General features: G+C 30.5%; 1 pseudogene; it reads right to left on the bottom strand.

Annotated features, from left to right (window-relative positions):
* Nucleotides 1-668: 668 nt before the first annotated feature.
* Nucleotides 669-11,652, bottom strand: LOC128177146 (uncharacterized; annotated as a pseudogene).

Genomic DNA, 11,652 nt, shown 5'->3' on the forward strand with positions numbered 1-11,652 from the left:
TTAATAGTCAACTTTACTTACTTATGTAGCAATATACCTTTATCACCTGCATATGGTGTTTTGTCTCTCAGTAGATTCGATACTGAGTAGATATGATCTTCGTATGAACAGTTTCTAAGACGAAGCAAGCTACTGACAAACAAGTTGATAAAACAGGACTATCAACAGTCTCGTTTGAAGTAATCTTTTCGTAAGTTATATGGTCGATACAGTGACCTTGTTAGCAAATACAATATTCTACTGGGTCGCATGCTGACAGACGTTTTTCATACTAATTGTTAGACCATAATTAATCACCAAATTGTCTACAGACTTTTCCGATTTTTTCCCGATTACGCCAAAGAGCACAGAGAGCGGGTGTGGCCGGTCAGCAGAGGATCCTCACTCCTCCTAGGCACCTGATCCTACCTCTATCTTTTTGGAGGTCTGTGTTGCTCTGCTTTGAATTTGTATTTCGTTTAATGGAATTTGAGATGGTTCATGGTTTGTTATTGTCATTTTTTCATTTAGATAATAGAATGCTTCCTTAGGTGATTCATGCCAGATATAAAGGTGGCAACATTGCAGAAAAAGATATAAGCATCATCGAAAAAGTATTCACTCTTTTGGTCACATTCAGTTTTATATGGTATTCCTGATGTCAAGCTCCTCTTACAGATGTCTTTGTTTTTATTAAGGTCTTCTTGTTGTAATCGTGCTGAAACTATATAATTGACATATATAGGAATATTTACCTTTTGAACATTTGAATAATTGTGCGCTAATGAAGTTTATTTCGCTAAATTGTTCATCAAACATTTTTTGAAAATCAACTCTCTTTTACTTTTTCTCTCTCGCTGCATCTTGATTTGAATATTAGTTCGTCATCAAATTGTATAATCAACATTATTGATAAGCTTAGATGTCAACAATCAGCAATTACTGTTTTTATTCTATGAATTCAACTCATTTGTCACTAATTTCACTTCGAACACCTCCCTTGTCTTCAGGTTTATCTGTACGAGTTTTGCCAATACCACTCTGTAACTAAGATAGATTTAAAAATTAAAAACATTTATCTCTTCAATGATTTCAATACAATGTTGCCATTTTTAAAGAAATAAAACTTCCATATATCTATAATATTAATGAAAGTTTGATTATAAAAACTCCCTAATAAAATTAATAACGGTCTGCTTTAGTGATTACATTACCTCAATCTAGAAAAATGGACCAAGATATAAATAGTATAATATCTAACGTCATTCCCAATTTTAAAAATGTTACCCTATTATTTTAAAATACAATCTCTTTTCTCAAAACGACAAATATCAGTATTGATTTAATATAACCAAACTGTATGCATGCATTGTTTGTACAATATTTTGCTGTATTATGTAAAAATCGACATAAAAATATATTAGCATTAGCTTATATCCTACAACAAGAGGCCTTTGGGCAGCACTGCTCACCTGAGCAATAATAACAGTAAAGAAATCAGATTTATGGAGTCATATACAAAATATCTGGATAATGTATTAGGATAAAGATATAGAAATATTTTCAAATTTTTCTTCAGATATTATTATTTTGAGCCCTTTTTTTAAAATAAAGATCATTTCAAAATCTTATCATATAATGAGTATTACAGTTTCAGGAAGATCTTAAACAAACATATTTAACCCTATATCATATTTTAAGCTACTGGTGGTGAAAACTGTCCAGGTTCTAAGCAATTGAGAATCAGATGCTCGCATTTTGTTAAACTATGTATAATAAAAGTTAAGTTTACAAGAAATGTTTATTTTTTTTAAATGTAAAATTCCAAATTTCTTACAATTGTGGCCCCACTCTTCCCCAAGGGATCATATTTTGAACAGACTTGAATCTACTCTCTCTGAGAATGCTTTCAGCTCAGGTTAGCTAAAATCATTTTTGCAATTAAAGTTGCTCAATTGGTAGTAACTTAAATATCACATTAGACATTATATTGATTACATTACGCCTTAAATTTAATAACTTTTAAAAGAATGAACCTGATTAGAAACAAAGAAAAAACTAATGGAGAATCTTCAAATCAATTTCTGTACAATGTATCCCGTTTCTATAACCAATCCTCTGAACTTAAACTTGAATTTAGGTTAAAAAGCTTCAAGGTTTAAAATCAAATGATACACTTATCGAAAAATTACCCTAACTGAAAAGGATTGACTTACAGACAGGCGGAAATACACAACTCACGACTATTATCACCTGATTGACCTGAAGGAAGGCTCTAACTCTTTATGTTCCTCTCACACCACAATTTAACTTGGAAAGAAAGCTCAATTTAATGTTAAAAAAAATCTCTGGGTTTTAAAAACTGAACGATTATTGTTTAATATCGAAAACGCTCAGCATGTGATAATCGGTATTTAAAAGTTTTGAATTCTTGATTATGACGTTCACTTCGTCATTTGGTAGTTCAAACACCATTTTTATATTTGCAAATTTCATTTTCTAATCATATGCATTCCTTTGATAAGTTTTGATTAAGGACAATAATCATTCTTAAAAAACTCCAAGGGAAATCACCATTTTAACTTACTATTGATCCTGGATCGTGACAACAACAGTTGACTTGGGGTCACGTTTGTAATATTTGTTTACTCTGTCATTCATTTCACTCCGGAATGGATTCCAATCCCCTTTGTCGTCTTTCCAAAACCATCGATTCATTGATCTTAATGAACTCGGTCCATCTGTTTCTATGTCAGCGGATGAATTGTCATTTTTGAAGTATTTTCCTTTATTTATATGTAGCACAGGCTTTGTTTCTGGGTCAGCGGACGACAATGTTTTCACTGACTCTTCAGCACTGTATCCAGCGGACAATCTGTCATCGTCTGTGTTAAAATATAGCTTTAAAATTTTAAACGTCTACTTTTATCATTTATCAGCTACAGCTAGCTGATTTTTTTTCAACATTTTTTTTAATACCTTTGGTAGCTCCAGATACATGTTCCTCTGGGTAATGTAACGCAGCTCTACGCATTTGATCTTTGTGAAACAAAACGCTCTTGGGCGAAAACGGATCACTACAGAAATGAAATTGAACTAAGAATGATTAAAGCGTGTTTCACGTGTTTTTAAATTTTTTTGTCAAAAGATAAATTTAAAAATAAAAATAAAATCTTAAGACGTTAGAAAATCAGAATCATCATATGTTAAGATAATCATTTAATAATATAAACATTGTCCGACATACAAAAACTTTTTTTTAAAGTATACGTACATGATTATGATAAAACGGTGTCAGAACGATTGCTCGATAATGTGTTTGGAGGCACTTTTAAGGCAATAAATGAACACAATCAGTTAAATACTGAAGCGTATAAGTGTCACATATGCACTTCACATTAGTTTATTTCAACACTTTAATCTGTAAATTTAACATTCTACAGATTAAATTGTGTGAATTTTACACTTTAAAGTGAGAATTTTACAAAGTAAAATGTAAAATTTACAGGTTAACGTGTAAAATTTACAGGTTAAAGTGTGAATTTTACTCTTAAGAATGTGAATTTTACAGATTAAAACGTGAATTTTACAGATTAAAGTGTGAATTTTACAGATTAAAGTGTAAAATTTACAGATTAAAGTGTGATATGAATTTTACACATTATAGTGTGTATATAAAGTGTGTATATAGAGTGTTTATATATATATATATATATATATATATATATATATATATATATATATATATATATATATATATATATATATATAAACAGACAAAAATACGCTCAATTCTCGATCCCCTCCCCCCCCCCCAAAAAAAAAATCTGTGAATTTTCACGACCTTTTATTTTTCATAGACAGTCAGTCATTAACCTAATAATAATATAGTCGAAGAGAGACAAATCCCTAAAGAGTTTTATCGGAGTTATGTGACTAAAGCAGAAGTGCTACTGTATAATTTCTGTAAGTCATTGTAATATAAACTTAAAAATGAAAAGAACAAGTTGAATTGATTGGAGAAGGGAGATGCACGTAATTTTGCGAGACTATTAAAATTCAACATTACCAAAGTTGGACCTCAAATCTTCCATGATGACCAAATCTGTAGAGGTGTCGATTACTTAGAATGTTTTGCCAACGTACCTTAGATATCAATTAAACTAGTGGTCAGATCATAACTTATAATTGAAATTAGCAATAAGTTTGATAAACATGTATTAATCAATTTGATAATTTTTCCCTCGACCACTAACGGTAAATGATATAAATCTTAAATCATTCGCTGTTTAACAAAATATTTAACAAAATGATCTCGATAAAAAAGAAGAAAAGTGTCTAAAGAAAGCAAAAACAACAAGCAATAAGATTAAAATTTCTCCTCCAAAATTAAACATTTTTAAAAGTGTTTCAGACAACCAAATTGTCTCGTATATTGTAAACCAACTGATCATTTTTCATTTATTTAAACAATCTCATTTACAGCAATAGCAATATTTGAGGTGGTCAGAAGTCTAAATTTACTCGTTCAATTTAACTAATATGCATTTTCTTTTATAAACAACAAATAAAGCGCAGCGTTAAATAAGAAAAACTGTCACTCATAAGTCTAGGATGAATACATCTTTACTGGTCAATGCTTTTTGAGAATAAAAAAAATGCTTGAAATAAGTTATTTTATATTTAAAAAATGAATTGATAAATAATAATAATAATAATGATAATAAATAATAAATGAATATGTAAATGAATTGCAGGAAAAGTTTAATTTTTTATGTCACTAGGTCTTATCTAAATGTATGGCATTTTGATCAAAAAGTTAATTAATAGCAAACTCACCATGTACATGTATATAAAAAAGACTAACATGTGAACATCTATTACATATTGTAGTTTAATTGCCTTATTTTATTTAGTTCGTTAAAAACAATTTTGAAACGCCAGGCAATTTTATATTGTCTACAATTGTACCGCAAACCTGCACCGATCTACGGTACAGTTATTTGATTTAAAGCCGTAGCAACAACCCCAAAAACCCAACCTTTCGAAAAATATCACAATGCAGATTAAATATTCATTTACTTTAGCAAATTGTCAATGAACAAAATAGCTAATGAAATGTTTTCATGAACTTTTCAAATATATATATCCAATAAATGATATCAGAATGGTATATTTAGAACAACACAAAAGACCGCAACACATATAGAAAAAAATGCTCCATTTTTGAAAATCTAGGAAGCTTTTCATATTCTATATCGAAATAGACTTTTTAGGGAAACCTTCAGCACAATGTTTTGTTCCCACTTATTTCTCCTCTATTGCTCTATTTCATTTTTATGTGTTTTTATTGAATGTTGCTAAATTTGCTTTAAATATTTGAAACTTGAAGCAAGGATAAAAGGTCCTAAAACATGTAAATCGAACCTCTTTGCTACAAAAATACTGTATAAAAATCCACATGGAACTCAAAATATTGTACTCTTTTTTTCGTATTTTGCAAAAGACTGCTATTTAATACATACAAGGACTCCATTGGCTCTGACTGAAAGCACTGAATCGACAGGTTCAACACCTCCATCCTGGTCATGCCAATTCAAATCTGGACCTGCAGGATATAACAGAATAATGAGTAAAGTAAGAAAACTTTACTTAGGTCTTACCGGTTCACAGTAACACGACCTCTTTTAATTTTTATAGCAAAGTGTCCTTGAAAAAATATATTTCTCCTTACTGAGCTGAGTATTTGATTCATTGCCCGTGCATCGTTTCAAAACGCATGTTGTTGATATATACTATATCTTTTAATCAATTTAAGAACATTCATACAAAGTTCATATCATACCTCTTGTTACGAGACAGCGAATTAACTGATTCTCCAATAGTCTTGGTTCATTGCATACCTTTACGTCGTATTTATCGTTTTCGTTATGATTAGATCCATATCTATAATGGTAAACTGTGGTCGAATTCATGTCTCATTCTACTTTTAACCAACCGCCTTTAAAAAATCATTACAGTAAAAAGATGTGCCTGTTATAAAGACTACACATTTTTATATATACTTTATTAGGTACATTTAACTTACTAGTTATATTAAACGTTATAGCTGTATGTCATAGAATCATAAATATTATAAGTTAAACCATTTGTTAACTATATTAGAATTTTCAATTTGCCTTCTTTAGAATGTCACACAATTGTACCAGGACCGAATCTATCTTGGTTCCCCCATTGCCAGTCACGACCACGTCTGACCCTGGATCCTAGAGGAGGCATGTTAGGATCCCGTTCATTGTATAGATCCTCGTCATCCTCAATTTCTTCCAGTACATTCAACAATACAAAGGCTTTCTCGAGCATATTTCAAAAATATCATCCTGAAAAAAATGACTAATATTCCATTTTCATAACTGCATTCATTTTCACATTTTACGCATTTTGTTGCAGCTACTCCTTACATCTACCTATAGTCTATCCCAAGATTTCTTGGATTCACATTTTGCTTAATTGCTCGATATTTATAAATACCTCAGGCTTCAAACGATGTTCATTCAAAAGTATAAAAATTTTCCAAGATTTCTCAGTCGAAACGCCCCTGTTAGCTTATGAGGTTTCAATACAATGCTAAAAAATGTGATGTCTACGGAGATTTTGTATTGCAGCAAGCCCTGATGATAACGTTGAAAAATTGTGCGATGTATTCCGAATGGCGTGAAGATGTAAACATTCCCCATTATAAATCTCCGTATGGAATCTGTTTTCATTCATGTGAATTTTTCTGAGTGACAGTTGATAATGTGTCAGTGAAATTATCTTGGAAATTATCCCTTTTAACTATTACAATTTGCACTTCTTTCACAGGTATGTGTATTTTTTTTAAAAATCGTCCAAATGTGCTGCATGAATATCTTGGGACAGACTATAATGATACCAACAAATAAACTCGAGCTTTATTTCATCAATGCCCCAATACAACATGTACATTATGCTATTATTCGACGTTAATATACATTGCAAAGTCGCCTACGTGTATTAAAAATGAAAGAAAACATTTAACAAGATGCCAATGGGCTAAATCGCTAACCTAACCGACAGCTTTTATTTTTTAACAATAAAATGTACATTAATAAAACTCTCCTAAAATGTTTAAAAACTCACCAAAAAAAAAACCCTGCATATATTCGAAGACATAAAAACAGAATATAAAGAGAAGTCTGTGTTTCAGGACACCATGCCCTAAATCTTATATGCATCAATTAACCAATTTTATATTATCCTAAGCCTCAAAGTATCAAATATGCAAATCTTTGAAAATTAACTATTACAGATTATTAAAATTGAAAGAAAGTCGCCGTGATCTTGATGTGCAGGCATGACGATAAAAAACTTACGTCTTTTTTTATCATAAGGTTTAGTATCGATGATAATTGACAGTAACATAATTATCGATATGATAAGAAAATAAACTCAAATTGCATTTCTCGGAAAAATATTATTACATTTTTTACGTTGCTCAGTCAATTTTGTTTATTTACACAACAACAATTTTGTCAAGGGAGATGTACATGTATCCAAACCCTTTTTCTTAAAACAAAACGTGCATAATCTCGTATGTGCAATTAAAATATAAAACAATAAACTTACAATAATTTTTACAGTATATAGATTGTTACCAAATGATACAGTAAATGTACAAAGTGTTAAAATTTTGTTTTGCAATCTATATTTTGAAATTTATACTTTAATTTGATAGGCTGTAGAATGCGGGACGAGATAGGATAAAATTAACTTTATGTATTTACATTACGTACAAGTATGATGTGTCCTATTCTAGTGTTTAGGATGAGAGAACTGTGCTAAGAGAAAATAAATGAATTTTAAGAACGAATAAAAGTAAGACCTGGTCCATCTCCGTAAAATAACTGTCCGGAAAAGTGCACACAAGTGATGTCATGATTCTTTCTCTATCATTGCCATCATTCTTCATTGCAAATGATAACATTGAAACTGTCCTCTGTTAAATGGAATAAAAAATAATTGTAAATATTCTACAGAGGAGCATAAAGATAATGTAGGACGAATATAATGAAAAACAACCATGTTAATTCATACATACAAATCAATGGCTTTATAATTTTGTCAACAATATAAGCACAGACAAAACGGAAGGATCTTTAAAAGTGAAATCCAAAAATGATTTTCTGAATTCTTAACAAAACGTTAACATAACATCATTTGAATTTAGTATTTTAATATGTTACCATATTTTTAGAATATCTAGCAAACTGTCTTGCTTGATTTGAATTGATGATTTTCCCAGCTTAAAAATCCTAATGTTATCTGTAATAAAGAATGATTATAAAAAGATTATGTTTTTCGGATATCCAGAAGATAAGCAGTACAAGAACAGGTATAATTGATTCAAGTAATAAAGTAACATGTACCAAATCAGGATTCTTTCCAACTGGGATACAAAATATTGGATGAAATCTACCCAACGCTCTCGTCACTTCAAGCAAAAGATTACTATTCTAAGTGAAAAACAATGTAAAATAAAAAGAGGTTTTGATGGAAAGCGGTAATTACAATTTGGAACAGACCTAACTACCGTCTTTTGATATGAGCTTAACTATTAATGACAAAATGTCTAGAAATTAACTTCAAAGTCTACATTTAACGAAAAAAGTGTATGTTTTTGTATTTTAATGCATATGATAGTAAAATTAATCAAAGTACTGAAATACTGGCGGGAGTTGATTTATTGATTATTATCAATATTAAAATCAACGATATGTTATTTTGCCTGGCAAGTAGTTTCTAATCTGTATTTGAATTACGCACATAGTTATAATATGAATTCTCCAACTTTTACAACAATAATTTTGAGAAAACCCCATATGAATCATGTTGTGTAACATTTAAAGATAGAATAAACTCCATCAAACTGTGTATCAGTTATCGAAATGTTTCGAAAATTGAACACGTCTGGATCCAAGCAATATTGAATTCTAGTCTTGTTCAACCAGACGCTCGGCTGTCTCCGTTAATCTCGGACTACCAAGAGAGACTTTTTTCTTGTCGGAGATATACGGATACCGCAGAGCGTCTGGTTGAACGAGACTATATTGAACTCTGGCGTAGGAATACATACAACTACACAAAAAACAACAACAATTAAACTGTTCGTACTATATAAAATCTTACTATTTTCAAGGTATTTATAAATACGTGTTTTTTTTTTTAAACCAATGGTACAGCATGCAGTACACCGAATTTATCAAGATTTAAGTCAGCGATGATGATTTGTGCTTAGGTCCAAACACTGTTTCACTGTCGGTTTGCCAGAGTAACTGCATAGGAGAGTTGATTAAAATCACCTCCTAAAAATTAATAAAATGAAAAGATTGTCAAGAGGATCAAATACAGCGCTATTTTTTACTTAAAAGGGCATGGTCGCAGTTTCTTCTAAACAATTTACTTTTCAAATACTAATATTTACAATGGTTGAATATAATATTTTCAATGGTCCTACGAAATGTTAGCGTTAGTTTCTCAGTTATAAGAGGTATACAGAGCTTAAAGTTTTTTTTTTTTTGGTTAACAATTCTCGTGCCATGTTTATGTGTATATCTCTGTTGCTGAATACAAAAAAAAGTTATTAAAAAAAGAATCGGTACCATTGTTTAGCATTGTGAACATTGAACTGTGAAAACTCAACTTATTCAAGTGTTATGAACACATAGTATCTTTTAAAATACTTTTTTGAATAATTATCGTATTGATAAGACAATTTTAAAATCATGGAAAAATTGTTGGTATGCAGTAATGTTTCATCCTGCAAACCTCAAAAATACCTAGAATTAATGAAAGGTTACATGTAGTTAAAAAATCAAGAAAAAAATAGATATGTTTCGAATTTTCTCTTTTGTTTTACATTTAAACATGTGCTGTATGTTTGACCCGGGCGCCTATGAACATACTTGAATAAATAAAATAGAACTCAAAAACTAATTTGGTGGTCGTATTGGACCTCTAAGAATCCTTTAAGCAATCAAATATAAGTTTTAAGAATAAATGGTATTTTTAGTGTAATATATTTAACGTGTACAATATTTGACGAAAATTGTCTTTTAATAAGTTAGCGTGGATTTGAATTAGCGCATATATGAATGTACCTGTTGATTAATGAATATGCATGACATTTAGCGATTTACTCCATAAACAAAAGTCACTTTCCGCCTACCCCCCCCCCCTCCCCGCTTAATATTATACACAACCAAATGTTAAACGATTACAGCACTTCGTCAGTGTCCACTTCTTCTGGTAAAATTTCGGAATTAATGTCTGCTAAATCCGTTTGTTTTCCATTCGAAATGAGAACTAGTCTTGGGCGAACGTGAAAATCTCCCATTATCCGTGAATAACCTGTAAGTATTTTATATTTTTTTCTTTTTGCAGAAACTCATGTGGGAATAAATAATTGAGCGACAGTGAATTGTTAAAGTAAAGCAAGCTACAAAAGTAGATGAATGTTATGTGAACACCATTCAAAATATTACAAAAGTATTGAAAATATCAACCTGTGATTTCGCCGAGTCCACCTTGCGAAATTAAAAAGGCCGTGGCTAAGGGACATGGACCCCCAAGCTCAACTTCATCTGAAAACGTCAGTACATTTTCAGCATTTAATTATTAGACATTTCAGTAATCCCGATTTTAAGAACGATTAATTTTAAAATTAGGTTCCTCAATGTATTTTATATACCGATATGTTTCGATTTAAAGAAATCACACTTAAAAGAAAGTCTAATAGATATTTGTTTATAATTAATCAATTCATTTTATTACACAATAACTACTACATCAGACCAACATACCTAGACAACGTCTGATATCTTCGTATTGGTTGGAATAGTAGCGTACAAACTTGGTTTGTCGCCCGCACACAATAACTGCCACATTCTCTTCAATGTCTGGATGTTTAGAGTATTCTAAACAAAGAAAGAATCAAAGAATAATTACAATTACAGACATGCTGTCCTTGGATTAACAACTTTCTGTCTGTCATAATAATTCTGCAACTAGCAGTTTGTAACAAAGAAGCTTCTTTATAACTTCAAGGGAACGTTTTGATATGATTTCAAAACAAAACATAAAATGATTACGAGTTTTCGTTGTAATGATAGATGCAGAATAAAAATAATACAATTCCAATTTTGTATTTATATGCAAGTTAGGGAATGTGAAAGAACGATCAAAGATATTTTTTTGTTTAAATAATAAATCATTTTATATGCTTGTTTTTTTTAGAAGAACACTTTAATCATTACATGATTCAAACAATATACATTACCATCAACAATAGCAATAAACGTTTCCTTCAACTGTGTAAAACCTTGTTCGCCAAGACTTGATGATGTATCCAGGATAAAGATATTGTAAGGACCTTTACCATGCTGGTACTGCAGTTTTCTAACTTTAAAAGTATTGCATTTTTTTTAAATATTATTAACAAAAAATGTTAAAAACCTTACCAAATATAAAAATCTTACAAAACATAATTTCGTGAATGTTGATTTTATAACGACCATGACATAACATACTATTCTGAGCATCATCTATTGCTTGCTCCAACAAAACGTCTCGGCAATTTCTATAACCAACCGCCAT

Source organism: Crassostrea angulata, chromosome 3, assembly GCF_025612915.1.
Source record: "Crassostrea angulata isolate pt1a10 chromosome 3, ASM2561291v2, whole genome shotgun sequence".
Taxonomy (NCBI): Eukaryota; Metazoa; Mollusca; class Bivalvia; order Ostreida; family Ostreidae; genus Magallana; species Magallana angulata.